The following is a 17342-nucleotide window of genomic DNA, read 5'->3' on the forward strand; positions in this document are numbered from 1 at the left end:
AATGTCATAAGTGTGCCCAAAGATTAGAAGAAAATGAAGTAAAGGGAACCAAGAGAACAATCTATTATTTAAAAAGAAAATATTAATAAATATATATAAATTAGAAAGGAGCTAAATTCTGCAGCTGCAATGTAAAATAACTGAAATGAAATATTTGCTATAAGTATTCATTCAAGTGCAGATTTAACCAAGTAGGAGAAAAAAAAACACAAATTATAAATTAGGTCAATTGAGATTATTCAGTCTAAGGACCAGAAAAAAGAAAGAAAGCAAAATAAATAGATACTCAGAAATCTGTGAGATATACCATCAAGTTTATCAAGTTCACATGATGGGAGTCTCAGCAAGAACAGAGAGAGAACAGGGGACTCAGAGAATCCTTAAAGAAGTTATGATAGAAATTTTCCCAAATGCGACGAAAGACATCTAACATACATAAAGTTCAAAAAACACTAAGCAGGAAAATTCAGAGGTAGACAGCAAGACACCCAAAGATCACATTGTTGAATGTGGAGGAAAAGAAACACTCTTGAAAATAGCCTGATTGTGGCTCAGCGGTAGAGCGCGTGCCTAGCATGGGCGGGACCCAGATTTGATCCTCAGCACCACATAAAAATAAAGGCATTGTATTGTGTCCATCTACACCTAAAAAATAAATATTAAAAAATAAAAATAAAAAAAAATAGTATGACAGAAACAACTGCACATTTACCATAAGATAAAGAACCGAATTCTCTTCAGAAACCAAGGCATCCAGAAGGCAGGTGGGTGTATGATCAGAGTGTTCCAAGAAAAGCACACTATTATTATCAAGTAATACTGCCGTCCAAAGAGGAAAGAGTAAACAAACACTGAGGGACATTTTGCTATTCGTCCTCACTTACTAGAAATGCTAAAGGGAGTCTTTCTGCCTGAAAATAAAGAATACTAAGCAGTAACTGGAGACCACATGAAAAATCAAACAATTTTGGTAAATGTAGGAATACAGTTAAGTATAAAACAATTGTTAGTGTATTTTTGGTTTATAACTCCCCTCTTTTTTCTTAAATGATTTTAAAATACAAATTTATAAAATAGTAACAACAAATCTATGTTAATAAGCTTATAATGTATAAACATACACTTTGTGACAATAAACCCAGGAAGTGGCTGCATAGTAGTACAACACTATATGCTATTATTGTTAAGTTGGTATTAATGAAACTTAGATTTATGTAAACTTAAGGTACTGATTATTCTCTCAAAGTTAGCCATTAATTAAATAAATTTTTAATATAGAAAAATAAGATGGACAAAATGGTATGCTATAAAACAACTTAATAAAAAAGAATGTAGTAATATAGGAGTGGATGAACATAAATTATACCATGGCAGAAAACAACTATAAAATGATAAAAGTATTTTCTTATCAGTTATTACTTTAAATAAAAATGAAACAAAATTTGTGTTAAAAGGCAAAGATTGGCATCGAGAAAAATATGATGCAACTATATGCTCTCTAGAAAAGACTCACATTACATCCAATAATATACATAAATTGAAAGTGAAAGGATCGAGAAAGGTGGTCCATAAAAATAATGCCTGAAAGAGGAGTGGAGTAGATATGCTCATATCAGACACAAATTAAGACAGAAATTGTTACAAAAGATAAAGAAGAGCATTTTATAATGATGAGAATGCCCATCCAGCAATATATAGCAATAAAAATAGGAATGCAGCAAATAGTATACCCCAAAAGTATATGAAACAAAAATTGAAAGAAGAAATAGATTGATCTATAATAAGACTTGATTACTATATTGACCTAATTTCAACAATGAATAGAAGTGGGAAGGACATCAATAATGTAATAAAGGATTAGAAAAACTCTGTAGACCAATGAAACTAAATATATTTAACAGAGTACATATCATTCTTAAATGCTCATTAATCATTCTCCAAGATATATGTAAATATAAAAAAACACATCTTTTAAAATGTCACAATATTATTTTACCATAATGTAATGAAATTAGAAATAATAACAGTAACAAGACTGTAGAGGCTCATGAACCTATAGATAGTAAGCAACACTCTTTCAAATAATTAAAACCAAATCACATGATTGGGAATCAACGTAAAACAGATTAAAATATAAACACAATATATCACCATGACATATGGCTAAACATTGCTCAGAGGAAAAATCTGCCTATATATCTTATATTAGAAAGGAAAAATGACCTTGAGAAAGTATATTCTTGCTTTAAAAAATAGAAAAAAATGAAATACCCTAATCCCAAATATTGCAGAAGGAAGAGAAGTAACTAAGATCAGCATGAGGATAAACATACTAGAAAATGGGAAAACAATACAGTCCATAAAACCCTAAAGTTGGTATTTTGAAAGTATCAATACAATTAAATCTTTTGGTAAAGTAATTTAGAAAAAAATAGGGAAGACTTATATAACTAATCAGAAATTAACATGGGGCAGTATTATAGATTTCCAGAAATAGGAAAGATTATAAGAGAAAAAATGAATAAGTAGGTGCAACAAAATATAATAACCTTGATCAACGGACAATTTTCTAAAAATAAACTATCAAAAACACTCTGCAGATGTCTTAGTCTTTTTGGACTGCCATAACAGACTTCCCTGAGCAGGGTGGATTGCAAACAACAGAAATTCATTTTTCACAGTTCTCGAGGCTGGAAAGTTCAAGTTCAAGGTGCTAGCAGATCTATTATCCAAGAAGAGCCAGCTTCCTATTTCCTCAAGGTCCATCTTTTTGCTATATCCTCCCATGGCAGAAGAAGCAAGGGAGCTCTTGAGGCTCTTTTAAAGGGGCAATAATACTATTCATGAATTCTCCAACCTCTTGACTACTCAAATGCCACACCTCCAAATACCATCACATTAGTGATTAGGTTTCAATATAAAGTTGAAGGTGGGCACAGCATAGACATCCAGTCTATAGAAGTAAGGAATAGAAAATTTGAAAAGACCTGAAACAAGTGAAGAAATTGAATCAATTAATAAAAACTCCCAACAAAAATATAGACAAATGATAGATGATAGATAGATAGATAATTAAAAGATAGATATTTTAGTCAAGAATGGACCACACATACAAATGGGGTCCCAGAAGGGTATAAAAGTAAATTTTAAAATGCTCAAACAAAGAAATCAACTAAGGACACATTTCTTAGAATGTATCCCCATCATTAAGCAACATATAAACTGCATATAATAACAAGTATTAGCAAAGATTTGAAAAAATTGAAAACCTCATGAGTTACTGGTATGTAGACAAAATGGTTCAACTACAGTAAAAAGACCTTTGGCAGTTTCTCAAAAGTTAAGAGTAGAATTACCTAATGGCCCTCCAATACAACTCATATTTGTCAAAACAATATTGAAATCAGAATAGTAGCACACTATTCACAATAGTCCAAAAGTGAAAATACCAGAAATCCAGAGAGTGAATGTATAAAAAGATTTTGACATATCTATCCAAAGGAATATTATTCATGCTACAATTGAAGGGAGTACTAGTATATACTATAACATGGATAAATGCTAAGTAAAAGAAATCAGATACAAAAGGTAGTATATTGTAAGATTTCATTCATAGAAAACAACCAGAATGGGAAAAAATGAGAGAAAGCAAGTTATTGGTTGCTTGGGGGCTGTGTTTTAAGGTGTAATAAAGAGTTACTGTTTTATAGGTATGGAATTTCCTTTTGGGGTGATGAAAAGTAGGTAGTTTATTATAGCAGCAATAAGAAACTAATACAATATTCAAGATTATTTTACTTAATTTTAAATTATGATAAATATCGCCACCTAAGAAGCCAGGTTTTTAAGCCTAATTCTTCTTCAGAGGATGATGATCCCATCAATAGCACCTCCACCTCCACCTCCACTTCCAATAACACAGAGAGATGCAGAACTTCTGGGGATTTGGGAATTACATTTAATAAGTAGATCAGCAGTTCTCCAGGTAAGATTTTTAAAAAAGCACTAGATATCTTAAAATATTTGTAGAAGATTCTATAGCTTCTCCCCTTACACAATGATAACAACAATTCTCCATGTATAATTCCACCCCTCCAAAAAAAGATATGAGAAATTGAGAACAAAATAGATGAGAGAATCTAGTCTTACATCAACCAAGCATTTAAGACATTTCCAAAAGTGAAAATCAAGACCACCTTCCTCATTATGTTATTTCCAAAAAAGAAAATCAAGACCACCTACCTTATTTTATGTTATTTGTTTTCAAAACAATAATTCTCTTCCATTTAATATCTAATTACTGCTAACATTTAAGGGATTTGTGTCATTAAAGTAAACAAAAAATTATCTCATTTTTTTTTTGTTTTGACAGTCAATAATCAGATATCTTTATAGGGCATGTGTGCTATATGGATACATTTGTACATTGATTTTTTTTCAGTGTAATTAGGTTAGCCATCATCTCAAATGTTTATCCTTTCCTTGTGATAAAATGGAAACACTTGTTTGAAGATATTTTGGATTATATGATATAATGTCATATGTTCATTATAATCACCCTTGTATGTATAATAGAAGGAAGGGTTTATTCATCATATTTAGACGTGACTTAGTTTTTGTTTATTGTTTTCTCCCTATCCTTTCCTGTCTCCTAAATTCTCTAACCTGTGTTATCTACTTCTATAAGCACAGCTTTTAAAAATTCTACATAAGTTATTCCACATAAAATTATTCAGTATTTGTTTTCCTGTGCCTAGCTTATTTCACTTAAAACTATGATATACAGTTACACTGATGTTTATTCATTGATATTATTTAATTCATTTTGTGGCTTAATATTTCTTTAGGTATACATACCATATTTCTTTGACCCTTCCTCCATTGATGGACACCCTAGTTGATTCAATATCTTGGCTATTATGAATAGAGTTGCAGTTAACATGGGAGTGCAGATATATCTTTGCTATGCTGATTTCATTTGCTTTGGATAAATACCCAGTCGTAGGATTACAGGGTTATATGGTAATTGTGTTTTTAATTATTGGAGTAATAGTCATACTGTTTTCCCTAGTGGATGTACTAATTTATATCAATCAACTGTGTATGAGTATGTCTTCCTCCACATCCTTGCCAGTGTCTATTTTATTTTTTGAGTATAAACCTTTTAATTGGTTTAAGACGATATCTCATTGTAGTTTTGATTTGCATATCCCTGGTAATTAGTGATGTTAAGCATTTCATTCATATACTTCTTGACCATTTGTACTCCTTCTACTCAGCTCATTGGTCCATCTTTAATTAGATTTGAGGAAGTTTTGCTGTTGAACTTTTTCTGTTATTAACATTCTGGGTAATATTCTCTTGTCAAATGAATGGTTTGTGTGTTTTTTCTACCATTCTGTAGCATGTCTCTTCATTCTGTGGATTACTTCCTTTGTTATTCAGAAAGTTTTGTACTTTGACTTAATTCTGTTTTTATTATTATTCTTTTGTTTTCTGTGCTTTTTTGATTTTGTCCAAAAGTTTCTTGTCTAGACAAATGTTATTAGAGTGTTTTGCCTACTTTCTCCTAGTAGTTATATTTTGGGATTCACATTGAAGTCTTCAATTCATTATTTAATTAAGTTTTTTGGTATAGGGGATTGAACCCAGGGCTGCTTAACCCCTGAGCCATTATTTATCACCAGCCATTACTTATTAATTTATTTATTTTTCACTTTGTGGCAGGGTCTCACTAAGTTGTTTAGGGCCTCACTGTGTTGCTGAGGCTGGCCTTGAACTTGCAATTCTCCTGACAGCCTCCTTCATTACTGAGATTACATGTGTATATCACCATGTCCAGCTGTCTTTAATCCATTGGGAGTTGACTTTTATATATGTTAAGAGACAGAGGTCTAGTGTCATTCTTCTATATGTGGAAATTTGGTTTCCCCAGCACCATATATTGAGAAGACTATCTTGCCCAAACAGCAATCTTGGCAATTTGTCAATAATAATTTAGCTATTAGTGTGTGGGTTTATTTCTAAATTCTGTATTTTGTTTCATTGTCTATTTGTAATATGGTACATATTAATAGATAGATGCAATCCACACAAATAAAAGCTCTCTGCAGTCCTCAATAACTTTAGATTTAAAATAATATGTAAACCAAACTAAAACTAAGAAAAGCTGATATAAGTTAATATTTAGGCAAGATATATTTACAATAATTTTCTTAATAAGTTTTCCCAATGAGCATGGTATATTTAGACTTTTATTCAAAGACTCTTTTATGCTCTTCATTAATATCTAATTTTTTTACAAGCAGTTTATGTGCCTTTTAGTAGGTTTGTTTCTAAATAATTAATATTTTGTTTCTATTACATATAAAATATTTAAATAATTTGTTTTCTGTTATCAACATATAGAAATATAATTGAGTTTTATATATTTTATGTAAAAACTTTCCAAAAAATTCCTAAATGCAATTATTTTTCCTAATATTAGCTTTACATATTTTGAATATTTTTTATTACAGACAAAAGGTAAATGTGACAAAAATTACATATATTTCTACCTTATCAATCCTTATGACTTTTTTTTCTTTTTTCCTTTTTTTTTGTGATGCTGCTAGGCATTGATCCCAGGACCTTATGCATGAAAGGCAGGCACTTTACCAACTGAGCTATATCCCCAGCCTATGACATTCTTTTTCATGCCTAATTGTATGAATTTCAAAGGTTTTCAATATAATACTGAGCAAACAAAATGAGACCACCTATCATTGGGCCTTAGATTGGAAGGAATTTTTCAAAATATCAGTATTGATCATGATATTTAATACAGGTACTTTTGCCTATATTTCAATTTTAAATCATCGTAAGAATGCCTCTCTTATTCCTAGTTTTCTATAGATTATTTAAATCATAAATGAATGTTAAATCTCACCAAATAAGTTTTCTTATGATTATAGTCATAATGGATTAGACTATTGCCATATTAGAAATAAGCCCCAAATATCACTCTAATACCAGAATAAAAAAAAATTACCTTTTATCACATCATAATCTGAAAAGAGAGAAATAGAAACTCTTAATATTCCTGTATCACTTAAAGATTTTATTTCTTCTATTTAAAACCTTTGCACAAAGACAATTTCTATTCAGGAAGCCTAACACATGAATTCTAATAAACTCCCTCCTGAATTTCTAAAAATTCTTCAAAAGGATATAAAAGTGGAGAAAAATCCAATATGCATTCTGAAGCTAATGGAACTTTGATTTCAAATCTGAATAAGAACTTTATGTAAAAGAAAAAGATTGGGAAATAAATACCTGTCATTAACATAGCTATGAAAATAATAAATGAAATTTTAGTAGATCTACTTTGGCAATGTGTAAAACTGTAAACACATCATGAATAAATGATGTCTAGTACAATGACAGATTATATATTTTTTAAAAAGTACTTCTCATTAAAAATTAAAAACAAAATTATGATTGCCTCAATTGATACAAAATCAAATATTTGAGAAAATCAACAACTACAAATAAAATTGAGACATCTAGAAATAGTTGCAAATTTTATTCTTCATTAATACTATTTGTAAAGTAGGACCATCAACAAGATGGCAGATCACCAAACCCAGCACCCCATTTCTCCACAAATAAATTTAACTACAATGTATGATCCAAAAGTCTTGAAGAGTAATCCAGAAACCAATTAGAAGTTGAAGTACCTCAGCCAAGTGTACCATAAACAGCCACCTGGAGATGGACAAGAAAAATCATTGCACATCACCTTTGAAAACCCTTCCCCAAAATTTCACAGTATCACACAAACAGAAGAAAATATTCAATTTATGACTCATCAGAAGGAAAAGAGAAGACTTAAATGTAAGTTCAATATGCCAGGTTTTGTGGGGAGCTGCTCAAGGGTGTAGTTTCTGTCTTGTCTGATTCAGAGTGTTGATGGACAACCAACAGAATTTCAGTTCCTGGTTGCTGACAACAGTGAGCTCACCTAACCCTTTTGTTCTAACAACGATCTGCAGTACTCAAAACAGCCACCAGAGGGAGAAAGAATTACAAAGTCTAGAAAAAAGAAACCAGAGAAGCTCTCTACTTGGTAAATGAATTACACAGACCAAAGTATACGCCTACTTAGTAAAGATTTAAGAGGCCTCCAGGATCTCTGCAGGCTGATTTTTAAAGGTTTTACCATATAAGTAGTCAATCCATGGAGATGTTTATTTTTTAAATGCTCAAATCCCAGAAAAAGACAAAACTATAAAAAAAAAAATCAATGATGCAAATGAAGAAACATGGAATCATGGCCCAAACAAAGGAATACAATAAATCATCTGAAACTGATCCCCCTTTTAAAAAATCCTAGAAAGTTCACACTACCTGAAAGAGAATTTGAAATAAATATTATAAAGATGTTCAGTAAGCACAGGAAAACAATGCATAAGAAAAATGAGAACATCAATAGTGAAAAACACTGTCTATTTACAAAGAAACAAAAAAAGCAGGAATTGTAGATCCAAAGAATACAATAACTGAACTAAAAAACTCATAAGATGGGTTTAATCAGAGACTTGATTATTCAGAAGAGAGAATCAGCTAACTTTTAAGACATCTGAAATTATCACATCAGGAGAACAAACAGGAAAAAGAATGAAGAAAAGCGAAGAAGGCATAGATGACATGAGATGCCAGTCAAGCTGGCCAATAAAAGCATTATCAAAAGACCAGAAGGAGAGAGTCTATTTGAAGAATAATAATCAAAACCTTCATGAATATGAGGGCAGAAATTGGTTATCAATTTAAAGAAACTCAGAAGACTCAACTAGTATGAACCAATAGTAGCCCACACTAAGAAATGCTATAAGCAAACTGTCCAAAATAAATGACAGAAGACAGGTATGTTGGCACTTACTTATAATCCCAGTGACTCAGAAAGCTAAGACATGAGGATCACAAGTTTAAGGCCAGACTGTGTAACTTAGCAAGATGCTGTTTCAAGCTAAAATAAATAGGGCTGGGAATATAACTCAGTGATAGATCACTTGCCTAGCATATGGATGACCCTAATTTCAGTCCCTAGCACCACACATACACACGTGTGTGTGTGTGTGTGTGTGTGTGTGTGTGTCTGTGTGTCTGTGTGGAAAAAATTAAAGCAGAAAGAAAAAAAAAAGTGGTGCATCACATACAAGGGACTTCTCCTGTGACATTACAGGCAGAAGAACACAGGGGCATATATTCAGTGGTAAAAGACCAAAAGAAAATACCTGCCAAACAAGAGTACTATCTCTAGCAAAAACATTCTTCAAAAATGAAGGAGACAGGAGACATTTATTTTTCACGCTGAGGAAAGTTTATTACATTGAGTGCATTCATTAAAAGAATAGAAAGTCAACAAATAAATGAACTAGAACTACACCTCAAAGGCCTAGAAAAAGAAGAACAAATCAACACCAATAGCAGTAGAAGACAGGAAATAATTAAAATCAGAGCTGAAATCAATGAAATTGAAACAAAAGAAACAATTGAAGAAATTGACAAAATAAAAAGTGGGTTCTTTGAAAAAATAAATAAAATAGATAAACCCCTGGCCATGCTAACAAAGAGAAAAAGAGAGAAAACTCAAATGACTAAAATACAATATGAAGAAGGAAATATCACAACAGACACTTCTGAAATACAGAAGATAATTAGAAACTATTTTAAAAATTTATGTTCTAATAAAATAGAAAATATCAAAGACATCGACAAATTTATAGAGACATATGACCTACCCAAACTGAATGAGAAACTTATATATAATTTAAATAGATCAATTTCAAATAATAAAATAGAAAATGCTACCCAAAGCCTACCAATCAAGAAAACCCCAGGACCAGATGGAATCTCAGCCAAGTTCTACAAGACTTTCAAAGAGGAATTAACACCAATAATCCTCAAAGTATTACATAAAATAAATAGAAAAGGAAGGAACACTTCAAAACTCATTCTATGAGGATAATATCACCCTGATACCAAAACCAGACAAAGATGCATCAAGGAAAGAAAACTTCAGATCAGTATCCCTGATGAAAATAGATGCAAAATTTTCAATAAAATTCTGGCAAATCGCATACAAAACATATTAAAAAGATAGTGCACCACGATCAAGTGGGATTCATTGCAGGGATGTAGGGTTGGTTCAACATACGGAAATCAACAAATGTAATTCATCATATTAATAGACTTAAAAACAAGAATCATATGATCACTCAATAGATACAGTAAAAGAATTTGACAAAATACAGCACACCTTCATGTTCAAAACATTAGAAAAACTAGGGATACTAAGAACATACCTCAGCATTGTAAAAGATAAAGATGGTAAACCCAAGGCCAGCATCATTCTAAATGGAAAAAACTTTAAAGCATTCCCACTAAAAAATGGAACAAGACAAGGATGTCTTCTTTCTATAGGAAGAAGTGAGAAGAAGCCCTTTAATTTTAATCCATCCCATTTATTAATTCTTGATTTTACTTCTTGTGCTTTAGAAGTCTTGTTAAGGAAGTCAGATCCTAGGCCGACGTGATGAAGATTCTCACTTCTATTCAACATCAACCTTGAAACTCCAGCCAGAACAATTAGATAAAAGAAAGAAATTAAAGGAATACAAACAGGTAAAGAAGAACTCAAACCGTTACCATTTACTGATGACATGATTCTATATCTAGAAGATCCAAAAATTTCCATCAGAAAACTTCTAAAAACTTCTAAAAAGTAGAAGGATATAAAATCAACACCCATAAATCAAACACATTTCTATACATCAGTGAAGAATACACTGAAAGAGAAATTAGGAAAACCACTCTGTTAATAATAGCCTCAACAAATAATAAAATATCTGGGAATCTATCTAACAAAATAAGTGAAAGACCTCTACAATGAAAGATATAGAACATTAAAGAAAGAAATTGAAGAAAAACTCAGAAGATGAACAGATCTCCCATGCTCCTGGATAGGGAGAATTAATATTGTCAAAATAACCATACTATCAAAAGTGTTAAACAGATTTAATGCAATTCCTATTAAAATCCCAATGACATTCTTCATAGAATTAGAAAAAGCAATCATGAAATTTATTTGGAAAAATAAGAGAACCAAAATAGCTAAAGCAATCCTTAGCAAGAAAAGTGAAGCATCACAATATCAGACATTATGTACTACAGAGCTACAGTAATAAAAATGACATGGTATTGGCACTAAAATAGACTTGTAGACCAATGGTACAGAACAGAGGACACAGGGACAAATGCACATAAATATGGTTGCGTCATACCAGACAAAGGTGCCAAAAAACATTCACTGGAGAAAAGATAGCCTATTCAACAAATGATGCTGACAAAACTGGAAATCCATATGTAGCAAAAGGAAATTAAACCTCTATCTCTCACCCTGCACAAAAATCAACTCAAAGTGGATGGAAGACTGAGGCACTAGAACAAGATCCTGTGCCAAATAGAAGAAAAAATAGGCCCAACTCTTCACCATGGAGGCCTAGGATCTGACTTGCTTAACAAGACTCCTAAAGCACAAGAACTAAAATCAAGAATTAATAAATGGGATAGATTCAAATTAAAGAGCTTCTTCTCAGCATAGGAAAACTATTAATAAAGTGAGGAGAGAGCCTACAGACAGAGAAAATCTTTACCACATCCATCTCCAATAAAGCATTAATCTCCAGGATATATAAAGAACTCAAAAAACTTAACACCAAAAAACAAATAACCTAATCAATAAATGGGCTAAGGGACTGAACAGACACTTCACAGAAGAAGAAATACAATTGATCTACAAATATATGAAGAAGAGTTCCATATCTCTAGTAATTAGAGAAATGCAAATCAAAACTACTCTTAAGATTTCATCTCACTTCTGTCAGAATGGCAATCATCAAGAATACAGGCAACGATAAATGTTGGTGAGGATGTGGTGAAAAAGGTACACTCATACATTGCTGATGGGACTGCAAATTGGTGCAACTACTATGGGAAGCACTATGGACACCAGTAATCTGAAGTATAAGGGGATATAAAAAAAGTAGCTTTTGTATGTAATTGAAATTAAATTGCTATCAGTTTAAAACATCTCGTTACAACTAAAAGATACTTTATGTAATCCCTATTGTAACCCCAAAGAAAATACCTATAGATATACAAAAAAATGATAAGGAAAAGAAAGCAAGCTGAAAGAAGAATGAACAAACACAAAATCATACAGCAAGAGAGAAAGGGGGAGGACTTTTTGCACTGAAAGACCTACATAAAACAGCATAATGGCAGCAGTAAGCTTTCCTATCAATAATTAGTTCAAATGTAAATCATTAAGTTACTAATCAAAAGACACAGAGTGGCTGAATGAATTAAAAATAAAAAGGAAAAAAAAGATCTAACCACATGCTGTTTAGATGAGATTCACTTTAGATATATAAGGACAGTCACAGGCTAAAAAAGAAAGGATAGAATAAGATAATTCATGTCCATGATGAATAAAAGTGAGGAGGTCATATTCATATCAACCTTGGTTTTAAGTCAAAAATTGTTTCAAGAGACAAAAAAAGAATATTATGTAATGACTTCAAGATCAATTTACCAGAAGATAATTATAAAAATATATGCACATAATACTAGAGCATCCAAATATATGCAAACAAACAATGGGGAAAATTGAAGAGAGAAACAAAGAATAACAAGGAGTGGTAGAAGATGATGTCAATGCCCCACCTTCAATAATGGATAGAAAAATTCTACAGATCAATGAAGAAACAGAGGCTTTGTGTTATATTGTGTTGTAGATCAATAGGCCCTAATTGACATTGAGTACACCACCCAAAAGCGGCATGCATTCTTCTCCAGCATAGCTGGGACATTCTCCAGGATATATCACTCGTCAGGCTGCAAAAAAATATCTAAGACCAAAATCATACCATGAATCTTTCTTGACCACAAATAGCAGAGGTCAATAGCAAAAAGAAAAAAAAAACTAGAAAATTGACATATACATGGAAATTAAAATACACTTTCTCAAACCATAGTCAATAATTTATTCAAATAACAAATCATAAGGGACATTAGAAAATATCATGAGACAGATGAAAAAGAAAACACATCATAGCAAAACTTAGAGCAAAAGCAGTACCGAGAGGGAAGTTTATAAACAAAATAATCATGAAAAATAATCAGTCCAAAAGTGAAACACTGCTGTGTTCTCCCCAACACACTTTACTTGTAGTTACTCCCATTTTAGCTGATGACGTCTGTGGATCATGACAAACCTTGTAGCATCATTATTGATTCTTCTATTTCTCACTTGACTATGTGCTCAGGAAACAGTGTGGACCCTACTTCTAAAATATGTCACCCTAGGGCAGACTACCATAATCCCTGTTTCCACTCTTCGCCCAGCCCCCATTTATTCTCAACACAGAGAAATGATTCCTCTAGGATACGAATTAGGTCAAGTCATTTTTCTGCATCCTATGTTGCATTGATTCTTCTTTTCTTGTCTTACAAAAGTTTACAGAGACCTGCACAATCTGTCCCGCTACCTTTCTCTCATCGCTCCTGCTTCTCCTCCATTGCTTGCATTCACATCAACCTCTACTCTCCCTTAAATATGCTACATGCACACCTTTCCACCCCCCACAACACCACTTCCCCAATCCTTGATGTCTCTTCAGCTGTTCATCTAAGTATCAATTTGATGAGCTACCAATCTTCACACATGATTCTCTATCTCTTTGATTTTATATGGTGAAATTTCTGGACCAATGGATTAAAAATTTTTCTAAAATGTCTATTCCACCCCACAAAACAAACAAACAAACACTAACATCAAGTTAAGAAGTAATCCTAATTATAATTTCTCTCAGGAATTTGACTCAGCTTACAACATAAGATTACATAGTATTATGAAATGATAGTATTATCCAAATAATAGGTGCTAAAACCTCATTGGCTCTACTTTTCCATGTGTAAGCCATATTAAAGAGGTATCAAAGATAATTATATAATAAATGGAGAAATGATCAATAGATTCTTTGAAACATATACAGACATTAAACTAAAACCCCAAATTGTTAATTCCATCTCTCTCTGTCCCCTTCAGAATAGACGAGAAAATAAAACACAAATATTCTGAGGTCAATCTTTGGCTGGAAACCCAGACTTAGATCACTATATGTAGAAGCTCAGCTGAACCTTCAGAAATTCTCTTTGTCTAGGTTAGGTGAGTGTGAATCCCCATCTCTGAATGCCTCCCCTTTTGCTTTTCTGACATGTGGAGAGGCCACACGTTACATGAGGAAATAAGACCAGATGCATTTTTATGCACCAACTCAGAACCTGAAAACATAGAAGGGACCAGACAGAAGAAAGATAATGGACAATGAGTGCTGATGAGTCCATACCCAGGACAGGTTAGCCTACCACACTAGCCAGGATAGAGGCCCATGTGGAGTCTGTCTCTGAATTTACATCATTGATAACATCCAGTAGTGAAGTCCTTTAACTGACAAGATTTCTTCCCCGAATGCTTACTGTGAGGTCTCAGCACAGACAAGGGTAAGTGAGGGGCAGAAGTAAAGTTATTGGAGTCTCCCTGGACGGTGTGAAGACTAGGTAAATACAGTCACAGGTTAACCTTATTCTTTTCTCCACTGCCTAATCAGACCCTTTCTCAGGGCAAGTCCTTCCTCACTGCCTGGGGGAAATTAGAGCAGATCTTCTGATTTTTTTCTGGTGACTTTCAGATAATGTAGTGGTCCCTTCAGTCAGCCTTTTGACAGCAGATTTTATCCCAAGCCTTGACCCTGTCCCCAGTGTCCCTTAAAACACAAGAAACTTGTTTCTGTGCTTCAAAAGTTTTCTTTGGAACCCTTCTCAGAATTTTGAGTGAAGGTGACATGGAACTCACAGCACACTGGAAAATTTCTCCAAAGAAACCTTACCTTCTGATACTGCAGCAGTGGCATTGTGTTCTCTCCAGTGAACACGAGGTCATAGGCTGCAAAACATGTTTTTGACCATTGTCTTTACAAAATATATATCAGTAATATTTGAGGGCGAGAGGGTACTCACCGTTGTTCTTGCCTGGGGGACTAAGCCAATGCTGCATTCCTTTAACATCCTGTTCACAGGCCTGAGTGATTTCCACTAGTCAGAAAAACCTCTAGAAGCAGAGTTGGAATGAAAATTATTTTTGCTATATACTCAAAATCAGCTTTACATTCAGTATGTGAACTTGAACATATCTGGTATATTTCTGCATATATATATATATACATATATACACATACATGTATACACACATATATACACATGTAAATATATGTACATATATATTTAATATATGTGTATCATACCTTATGATACCTACTTATTTGACTATATTTGAATGTGAATTTAATGGAGTAACACATATCAACTCTTTTTATATACTGTGAGTGGCTAATTATATATATTCTACTTGTTAATCACAGTACTTTGAGGTGTAAAAGATGCCAAATAAGCCCTCAATCTATAGTATTATTAAACAAATAGAAATTTCTATTTAATGTGTTTATTCATATCAGAAATAAACCAAATGTTTACATGTAAATTATTCAATTTCCAGATAAAGAATATAAGCACCTCAGCTTCTCAGAAATGACAGCCCTTCAGAGCTAACAGTTTTTCTTCCTAATTGCTCAAGCCTTAGGCTCAGCTGAATCCCCTCTCCAAATTCCCTACCAGGAAAAGACAGCACCCTATGGTTCAGTTCATGGTTCCTAGTCCAAGTTCCCTGCTTGATCTTAGTGAGGAGGAACTGGGATGAAGTTCAGTAAAGCTCTGTTGGCAAAGAAAGTCCATATTTTCAACTCCCTGTTCCAATCACTCCCAATTCTGAAATAACATTTTTCTATATTTCTCATAATCTGAATATCAGTCCTCTATGAATGTCAGCATGGTTTTCTCACACTGCTCAAACACTGGAAATGAAAATGTTCTTTTCAACCAAATGGCAATCCATCACCGAGATAAAAGGCTGTAACTAAACCTTGAAATAGTGTGGCAAAGTCCTGTTTTATTATCTCGTCTTCAGCAAGTTGTTTCTAGGAGGTTTCCTTTGGTTTTCCAGAGAGCCCTGTGTAAGGAAGGGATGCCATTATACTCGCTGGTAAATGACACATTGTTTGTAAAATCTTTGAGGATACTAAATTAGAGTTTGGGGGCAGAAAGACCTTCTGGTGTTCTATTGCAAAGTAGGGTGACTAAAAGTGATGATAATAAAGTATATTTTTAAACACTACAAGAAAGACTTCTGTATGATTTCACCATAAAGAAATAATAAATGTTTGAGGAGATGGAAGGTTTTACCCTGTTTAGAACATTGTCTAATTTATACACACATCAAAACAACACATGCTACCCCATAAATCTGTATCACTTCATGTATTACTTAAAAAAAACTTTTCAATATTTAAATGTTCAACCTGGGTGTGGCACTGTAGTTTCCTCAAAATCAGTAAATGTTTAGTTTCTTTAATTGTAAAAATTTTCTCAACTGGAACTATGATGAAATTTTACTCTTATGTCTTCAATATTAGGCTCTTACTAATAGTAAATTTAAAGGTCCTTTGATCTTGTTCACAAGGGGTCTGTGGGAAGAGCTGGGGAGAGGGAGATTCTGTCTCCCAAGCCCAATGCAGGGAAGAGAGTATGATTGTTTTTTTAAAAATGAGAACTCTTAACTAGAACATAGATAGGAAGATATTACAGCATTAAACCTCAATGTTTCACTACATTTCCCTGACATTTGAAAATGCCTTAATTATTACCCATTTGTTTTAGTCAGTTTTTTCACTGCTGTGACTAAAGGTCTGACCAGAACAATTTTAGGGGAGGAAAAGTTTATTTGAGGGCTCAAGGTTTCAAAGATCTCAATCCAAAGACAGAAGGCTACATTCTTTGGGGCTTGAGATGAGGCAGGACCTCATGGTGGAAGAGTGTGGCAGAGGGAACCAGCTCACATGATGGTCAAAAAGCAGAAAGAAACTCTGCTGGCCAGATACAAATATGTAACCCAAAGCCACACCTCACCACTTTCAGTTACCACTCAGCTAATCCCAATCAGGAGACTAATTCACTCATTGGGTTAAGACTATTAAAACCCAGTCATTTCTCCTCTAAACCTTCTCGCATTTTCCCACACGGGAGCTTTGGAGGGGCACCTCACATACAAACCATAACACCATTGTCTTTCCGTATAACAATCTCAGGTTGTTTATTGGTTTGTTCGTTTTTGGTGCTAGGACTCA

The sequence above is a fragment of the Urocitellus parryii genome, chromosome 3 (assembly GCF_045843805.1).
Source record: "Urocitellus parryii isolate mUroPar1 chromosome 3, mUroPar1.hap1, whole genome shotgun sequence".
Classification (NCBI taxonomy): domain Eukaryota; kingdom Metazoa; phylum Chordata; class Mammalia; order Rodentia; family Sciuridae; genus Urocitellus; species Urocitellus parryii.